This window comes from Aotus nancymaae, unplaced genomic scaffold (assembly GCF_030222135.1).
Source record: "Aotus nancymaae isolate 86718 unplaced genomic scaffold, 86718_ANA_hifiasm-v0.15.2.pri h1tg000004l, whole genome shotgun sequence".
NCBI lineage: Eukaryota > Metazoa > Chordata > Mammalia > Primates > Aotidae > Aotus > Aotus nancymaae.
The window spans coordinates 72,168-81,176 of NW_026988415.1; the positions used below are offsets into that span (position 1 = coordinate 72,168).

The 9,009-nt window shown below is 45.2% G+C and overlaps 1 long non-coding RNA gene across 1 annotated transcript; it reads right to left on the reverse strand.

Moving 5' to 3' along the window:
* Positions 1-1,062: 1,062 nt before the first annotated feature.
* Positions 1,063-4,795, reverse strand: LOC135277961 (uncharacterized). The gene is made up of 3 exons (XR_010345497.1): positions 4,717-4,795; positions 2,055-2,222; positions 1,063-1,207 (listed from the first exon to the last, which is right to left on the reverse strand). It is a non-coding gene; the product is annotated as an uncharacterized LOC135277961 (long non-coding RNA).
* Positions 4,796-9,009: the final 4,214 nt, after the last annotated feature.

Here is a 9,009-nt window from a genome sequence, read left to right on the forward strand (position 1 = left end):
CCACTTATATGAAGTACCTAGAATAGCCGAATTCATTGAGAGAGCAAATAGATTAGAAATCTCCATGGGGCGGGGTGGAGGCAGGCACGGTGGCTCACACCGGTAATCCCAGCACTTTGGGAGACCAAGGCGGGCAGCTCCCCTGAGGTCAGAGTTCAAGACCAGCCTGGCCAACGTGGTGACACCCCATCTCTACTAAAAATACAAAAATTGGCCGGGCATGGTGGCATGCACCAGTAATCCCAGCTACTCGGGAGGCTGAGGCAAGAGAATCACTTGAACCCAGGAGGCAGAGGTTGCAGTGAGCCGAGATGGCACCACTGCACTCCAGCCTGGGTGACAGAGTGAGACTCCATCTCAAAAAAAAAAAAAAATCTGGGGACTAGGGGAAGGGAGTAATAGCGAGTGTTTAATGGGTATGGAGTTGCAGTTTAGGATGATGAGAAAGTTCTGGAGATGGATGGTGGTGACAGTTGCATATTTTGTGAATGTACTTAATGCCAATGAATTGTATATTTAAAAATGGCCAAAATAATAACTTTTAAGATATATATATTGCAACGATAAAATTTTTTAAAGACACATTTACCACTTAACCATTTTAAAATGTACTATCTGTGGTTTTTAGTACATTCACAGAGTTGGGCAATCACCATTATAAAATTAAGTTTAGAATATTTTCTTCACCCTACAAGGAAGCTTGCACCCATTAAGGAGTCATTCTTCATCCCTCTCCCCCAGCCCCTGGCAACCATTCATCTCCTTTCTGTCTCTATGGACTTGCCCATTCCGTACATTTCATATAAATAGAATCATACAACACGTGTCTGATTATGTGTCATACCTTCTGTGTCTGGCATTTTTAGCCTAATGTTTTCCAGGTCCATCCGTGTTGTAGCAGAGATCAGTATTTCATTCCTTTTAATGGCAAAATAATATTCTGTTGTATGACTGGACCACATTTTGTTTATCCATCCATTATTTGATCGACATTTGGGTTGCTTCCACTTTGGCTATTACAAACGATGCTGTTGTGATCATTTGTGTACAAGTATTCACATAAACATGAGTTTCTATTTCTCTTGGGTATATATCTAGAAATGGAATTTGCTGGCTCATAGGGTAATTACGTTTATCAAGATGAAACTTGCAGTAGAATCCAGTCCATCAGCTCTGAGTCTCTGACTTGTTGGAGGACATAGACAGCCTAGAAAACAGAAGGGCAAAGGCAATTGAAAGAATCTCCTTTTTAGCTCATACTTGCATTTTTCTCCCACCCCAAAGTGGAACTGTTAGTGAGTCACAAAGTTCACAAGTTCGAGTTTGAATTCCCCTCCTGAGCCATCAAATCACCCCAAGAGTAGGTTTCAGTTGGCAGAGGGGTGGTCAACCGGTGCGTCTGGAGTTGCCTTTGTCTATTATCCTTCTAACCATCCCTTTAGACTAGAAAGCCTTTGCCTTTAGACTTGTTGGGCCAAAATCTAAAAGCAGCTTGTGAAAGTGCTGTCTCGCATCCTCCCTGTATGTGAGAATTTGTCCATACTCGATGCACAAATAACTATTTTGCTATTGACTGTTCAGCAGCCTGATCTATTCAAGTGAATCTCTTGAAGACGTGCCACCTACAGATCAGGGTATTTCAACAACGTCTGAACTCTTTCTAAGTGGAATCTATAACAATTTCTTCATTTTCACAATATTTGCCCTTTGAAACAGGCCCTGAGCTTGTGTGTTTAAAGCGAGGAGTGGGATTTAGAGAACGTCAAGCAAGCCAAATGATTTAAGTCGGTTCATTCTGTTCTATGCCCATGAATAGCACTTGATTCATGGACCACAAGTGGAATGTTGAACAGGATAGGCTCGTCATGGGGTACAGCAGAATTAGACTCAGCGTACTCTCCAGACTTTCTCTCTCTGACCAGATGGGCAAGTCAAACCTCAAATAAGCACAAATCCTCTGATAACAGTTTATACTTCCAAACAGCCCACAGGAAATGGGACCCTTGATAAGAGAAGCAGCTTCACTTGTAAATTACAAGCGTTCACTTACAAACATTTAAACTGGCAATTATCACAGCTTCAAATGCTGGGCTCCACTGGAAAGCAAGTCAAGTTATTCATCTGTTGGGTCGGTGGCTGATCCCTTCTGTGGTTTCCTTACAAGTGAAAACCCTGCTGCTGGCTGGAACCCGTTCTGCTTGATTTGGACTTGGCAGAAGTACCTGGTACAAAGGAAAAGACCTTTTAGCAGGGAGAACAGGGTGGCAGGTGTGGCCCCCAGGGGGCCACTGAACAGCCACAGCGGGGTAAGTCACACTGCCCGCAACTCTGCAACGGCACTGCGTCCACATGAAGGCAGGAGGCCTGGCTTATGCTGCCACTGCCTTCCTGTGTGACCTCGGACAAGTTGTTCCTCATTTCTGGGCCTCAGTCTCTTCATCTGTAAACACAGGGGCTGAAGCAGATGATACCGAGGGAGGCCTCCGCTCTATTGTGCTGTGCTTGGAAAGACTCCCATGTATTTCTCAATGCAGATCTGATGAAGAACCTGCAAGGACACGGATTACATTTAAATAGCAGCATTTCATATTTCATTTTTTTCTCTCTCTCTTTTTTTTTTTTTTTTGAGATGGAGCCTCGCTCTGTCACCCAGACTGGAGTGCAGTGGCATAATCTTGCCTCTCTGCAACCTCCACCTCCTGGGTTCAAGCTATTCTCCTGCCTCAGCCACCTGAGTAGCTGGGATTACAGGCACCCACCACCACACCCAGGTAATTTTTTTTTTTTTTTTTTAGTAGAGACGGGGTTTCACCATGTTGGTCAGGCAGGTCTTGAACTCTTGATCTCATGATCCCCCTGCCTTGGCCTCCCAAAGTGTTGGGATTACAGGCATGAGCCACCGGGCCCAGCAGCATTTTACTTTCAAGAGATGAAGGGATGCATTGAGAAATGCACTTTAGAATTGTGTTGTCTGGAAAGGATAGGGTAGGCCCCACTTCAGCAGCTAGACCCTGGCCTTGATCTGTATGGAATCTTAGAAATTGTTTCAGTATGTATGCTTTCCTTATTCCTCCTGTTTCTAAAGACATGATGACGCCTTTTCTTGACAACTAAAAGCTCCTGGCATGAGCTCTCTCAGCCTCACTCTCTGAGCTCCGGATCGCAGGGTGAGTATGGAAAGGTGGGCAGAAAAATCTGTGTATGGCTCCGTTCAGCCATAGGTGGGACATGGCAGAGCCTCAAAGGTGTGTCTCAAATTTGGCCTTAGACTAAACAAAGGACCTGCCAAATCCTCTTTTTGCTTTTCTCTAGCAGTTTCAGAACCCAGACTTCCCGTATTATCCTGGCTCAAACTCCACGTGGGAGGTGAGTCATGGGGCCTTTAGGTTAGGAAGGAGGCTAGTGAACCAGGCCTAAACATCCCCAAGAGGCCAGCCAGCTGGGCTGGATATCTTCAAGAATGGGAACTCCCTTCCTACAGATGCAGCTCCTCCAACTTGAGTTTGTTCCACCCCTTAGGAAGTTCCAGAATCTGGCCAGGCAGGCATGGTGGCTCATGCCTGTATTTCCAGCACTATGGAAGGCCAAGGTGGGGAGGATCACTTGAGGCCGGCAGTTAGAGACCAGCCTGGGCAACATAGTAAGACTCATCTCTACAAAAATAAAAATTAAAAAAATTAGCTGGGTGGGGTGGCATATATCTATTGTTCTAGCTACTTGGGGGGCTAAGGTGGGAGGATTGCTTGAGTCCAAAAGTTTGTGTCTACAGTGAGCTATGATCACACCACTATGCTCCAGCCTGGGTGACAGGGTGAGAGTCTGTCTCTTTTAAAACAAGAAAGTTCCAGAATCCATCACCCCATAGCTTTTCCTTTTTATCTGTATTTTAATAATTTGAGGCCACAGAATACAGATCAAATCTCCCAGGAGCTCCCTTCTGGAGTCTCCCTCATCACTCCTTTCCTTTTTACCCCTTAAAGTCATCTTTTTCTCGAGTCCAAACCCTCGCCAAGATTATTCATTGTATGAAAATTCCAACTTCCTCCATAGGTCAGGTGCAGTAGCTCATACCTATAAGCCTAGCACTTTGGGAGGCTGAGGAGGGCAGATCACTTAAGGTCAGGAGTTCAAGACCAGCCTAACCAACATGGTGAAACCATGTCTCTACTAAAAATACAAAAATTAACTGGGTGTGGTGGCGCACACCTGTAGTCCAAGCTACTCAGGAGACCGAGGCAGGAGAATTGCTTGAACCTGGGAGGCTGACGTTGCAGTGAGCCAAGATCACTCCATTGCAGTTCAGCCTGGGTGACAGAGCAAGACAAAAAAAAAAAAAAAAAAAAGGAAGAAAGAAAGAAAGAAAGAGAAAGAAAGGAAGGAAGGAAAGGAGAGAAAGAAAGAAAGAAAATTCTAACTTCCCTTTAACATCTTGATCACTGGTTCCCAGAGCAAATCCAGCCTGTTAATGTCTCTCAGAAAGGCTACTGGTGCCCAGAACAGGGCATGCATCCAGGCACTGTGAGCTGACCAGGAGATGGTAGGACACACCTTTGTCCGTCTAGAGCAGAATAAGCTTTTCAGAGGGTATAGGGATAAAAGATGTCCAGAGCTTTCTGTTATGATTCAGGAAGCATCTCTATCTTAGCCCATTTTCTGTTGTTTATAACAGAATACCCCAAACTGGGTAATTTATAAGGAAAGGAATTTATTTCTTACAGTTGTGGAGGCTGAAATGTCCAAGGTTGAGGAGCTGCATCTGGTGAGAACATTGCTGGTGGGGGCTCTGCAGAGTACTGAGGTGGCAAAGGACGTTAAATAATGAGGAGGCTGAGCATGTTCATTCAGGTCTCTCTTCCTTTTCTTACAAAGCCACCAGTTCCACTCCGGTGTTAACCCATTAATCCATAAACAATAAATGGATTAGTCCACTCAGGAGGGCAGAGCCCTCATGACACAATCATCTCTTAAAGGCCCCACCTCTCAATACTGCCACATTGGGGATTATATTTCAACATGAGTTTTGGAGAGTATAAGTCTTCAAACCATAGTAATAACCCAGATGTCTCTTATTCCTCTTTCTCTTCCAACTTACTTAGCCAACATAATACTAGATAAAACAAAACAAGACAAAAGGCTATCACTTGTTGAAAGCTTACTACGTGCCAGGCACTGTTCTGTGCACTTTCCATGTGTATCACTGTGTTTCCTCTACACAAAAGCCCTAAGATGTAAGTGCTATTATTTTGCCCCTTTTGTAGATCAGGATACTGAGGACCAGAGATGTAAGGTAACTTGCCCAAGTTTAAACAGCCTGGCTGGCTCCAGAGTCCATGCTCTGTACATCTATGGCTAAATGACACCTTCTGTACACTGAATGAACGACTGTGTGCCTTTAGTCTCCCATTAGCAATAAGCAGTATCAGGCCCCAATATTGGCTTCAGGAACCCCCTTCCCTATGCCTTGGGTCCATGAATGCAACGTCCTGTAATACATGGAGGCAGAGGCCCTGCCCTGGCATCGGGAAAGCTAAAGGCCAGGGATACTCATCCTGGCTCTCTACTGGTCCTTTTGAATGGAGCCCCAGAACAATAAGCAGCCCTGTTGTGTTGGCTTGGTCTACCAGCACTGATTTCAAGGCTAAGGTAGGGTGGAGGACAGCAAAAACCCACCCTGTAAAGATCCTCTGGATGAAGGCAGAAGACCCCCTTCCCACTGACCTGGCCATTGTAAAAAGGATCTGGGGAGATTTGCCTATTTAGAGATATGGTAGAGACCTGGCTAATAGTGCCTTAGACACGTTCTGCCAGGACCCCCAGGACAACACAACTGTTGGGAGTTGGGGACTGCTTGAGTCCTTTTTCAGAAGCAGAGTGAATGAGGAACCCATTATCCCTTTTCTGACTGTAAGTCCTGTAGCACACATCTGTCTACCTGAGAGGCAGTTAAGAACAGGGGCATGTGAGCCAGGCTTCCTGGGTTCACATCCTGGTGCTGCCACTGACCAGCTGAGTGACCTTGAGCAAGCTACTTAACTGTGCCTCAGTTTCCCCAGCTGTAAAATAGATAATAAAATAGCACCTATCTGTCTTAGTCAGCTAAGGTTGCTATAATAAGATATAATAGATTGGGGTTGCTTAAACAACAACGATCTCTCACAGTTCTGGAGGCTGGGAAGTCCAAGATCAAGGTGCTGGTAGATTCGGTTTCTGGCGAGAGGTCTCTTTCCGGCTGGCAGATGGCCACCTTCTTTCTGTAGCCTCACATGTCAGCAAGAAAGAGAGAACTCTAGTGTTTTTATTCTTATAAGGGCACAATCTCATCATGGGAGCCCCACCTTCATGAACTAATTACCTCTCAGAGGCCCCACCTCCTAATACCATCACATTGGGGGTTAGGGTTTCAACATAGGAATTTGGTGGGGGGACAAAACGGTCAGCCCATAACACTGTCTCATAGGGTTTTACGAGAATTGAAGAGTTAATGCCTGTAAAACACTTGCTCAGTGTCTGATACTGAGCTTTACTGAGATATAATTCACATAGCATATAATTCATTCTTTTATATATATGTATGTGTATCCACGTGTGTGTGTGTGTGTGCGTGTGTGTGTATATATATATGGATCAGAGAGGCAAGGTAACTTGTCTGTTTAACATATATATATATGGTTTGATTTGGTTTTGTTTTTTTGAGACAGGATCTCGCTCTGTTGCCCAGAGTGGACTGCAGCAGTGGTGCAATCATAGCTCACCGCAGCCTCAACCTCCTGGGCTCAAGCAATCCTCCAGTCTCAGTTTCCCAAGTAACTGGGACAATAGGCATGAGCCACCATGCCTGGCAAACTTTTTAATTTTTTTTTTATAGAAATGGGGGTCTCACTATGTTGCCCAGGCTGATCTTGAACTCCTTAGGCTCAAGCAGTTCTCCTGCCTTAGCCTCCCAAAGTGCTGGGATTACAGTCATCCACCACCACACCCGGCCATTCACTCTTTTAAAATATACAATTTAGCAGTTTTTAGTATATTTACAAGGTTGTGCAACCATCATCATCTAATTCCAAAACATCTTCTTCACTCGCAAAAGAAACCCTACTCCTCTTTGCCATCACCTACCAACCCTGCCTCCCACTAGCCCTAGACAACCACTTGTCTACTTTCTGTCTATATGGATTTGTCTATTCTGGACATTTTGTATAAACAGAATCGTATATGTGGTCTTTTCTGTCAGGCTTCTTTCACTTAGCATCATGTTTCCAATGTTAATTGATTTTATAGCATGTAGCTGTACTTTATTTTTCTATGGTTGAATAATATTGCATTTTTTGGGGGGGGACAGAGTCTCACTCTGTCGCCAGGCTGGAGCACAGTGGCAGTCTCGGCTCACTGCAACCTCCGCCTCCCGGGTTTAAGTGATCCTTCTGCCTCAGCCTCCCGAGCAGCTGGGACTACAGGCGCGTGCCGCCACGCCCGGCTATTTTTGTATTTTTAGTAGAAACAGGGTTTCACCATGTTGGCCAGGATGGTCTCGATCTCTTGACCTTGTGATCTGCCCGCCTCGGCCTCCCAAAGTGCTGGGATTACAGGCGTGAGCCACCGCGCCCGGCCTAATATTGCGTTTTATGAGTAGACCACATTTTGATTATTCATCCATTGATGAATTATTTCCACTTTGGCTATTAGGAATAAAGTTGCTGTGAACATTCATGTGCAAGTCATTGTGTGGCTATGTGCTTGCTTTTTTCTTTCTCTCTTTCTTTCTTTCTTTTTTTTTCCTTCTTTTTTTTTGAGACAAGGTTTTACTTTGTCATCCCTCACTGTAGCCTCAACCTCCTAGGCTCAGGTGATCCTCCCACCTCAGCCTCCCAAGTAGCTAGAACCACCATAGTCAGCTAATTTTCATATTTTTTGTAGAGACAGGGCTTTGCCATGTTACCCAGACTGGTCTTGAACTCCTAGGCTCAAACAATTCACCTGCCTTGGCCTCTGAAAGTGCTAGGATTAGGCCACGTGTGGTGGCTCATGCCTGTAATCCCAGGATTTTGGGAGGCCAAGGCGGGCAGACCACTTGAGGTCAGAAGTTCAAGACCAGCCTGGCCAACATGGCAAAAACCCATCCCTACTAAAAATACAAAAAGTTAGACGGACATGGTGGTGCACGCCTGTAATCCCAACTACCCAGGAGACTTAGGCTGGAGAATTGCTTGAACCTGAGAGGCAGAGGTTGCAGTGAGCCAAGACTCCATCTCAAAAAAAAAAAAAGTGCTAGGATTACAGGTGTGAGCCACTGCGGCCGGCCTGAACATGTGCTTTCAATTCTCTTGGGTATAAAGTTAGGCGTGGAATTGCTGAGTCATATGGTAACTCTATAGTTAATCTGTTGAAGAACCCCCAAATTGTTTTCCATGGTGGCTGCACCATTTTACACTCCTATCAGCACTGTATGAGTTTCCACATCCTCACCAATGCTTGTTAGTATCTGCCTTTTTGATTACAGCCTCCCTGGTGGCTGTAAAGTGGGATCTCATTGAGAACTAATTGCTTCACTTTAGAGAGTATTTATTGGTTTCATACTGGGACTAAGTCTCAAAGTGAGAGAGAGCTGGGGAGACAAGGCTTTGGAGAGGAGATAAATCTTTCAGGGTTTGTCGTGAGTGGTCAGATATAGAGGTGGGGGAGGTGTCCGGGAGGGGAGAATTGCCCAGAATGAGTGTTAGAGGCATTGATGCACCCACTGCATTTTGGAAATGAACAAGTTTGTACCCTAAACACAGTATCAGAGGTGTAGGAGGCATGCCAAAGGCTGAGACTTGGGGTGCCTGGATGCCAACCCTCAGTAGCTGGGTTTTATTTTGAAGACAAGTTGCCATTTATGAGCTGGGGTGTGAAAAGAAGAAATCTGTTTTAGGATGACCACTCTGATTGCCATATGGAGCCTGGGTTCGTGGGTGCAGCAATGAAGGCAGTGGGATCAGGGAGCAGCTGGACAAGGATCCAGTAATTCCCATTCGA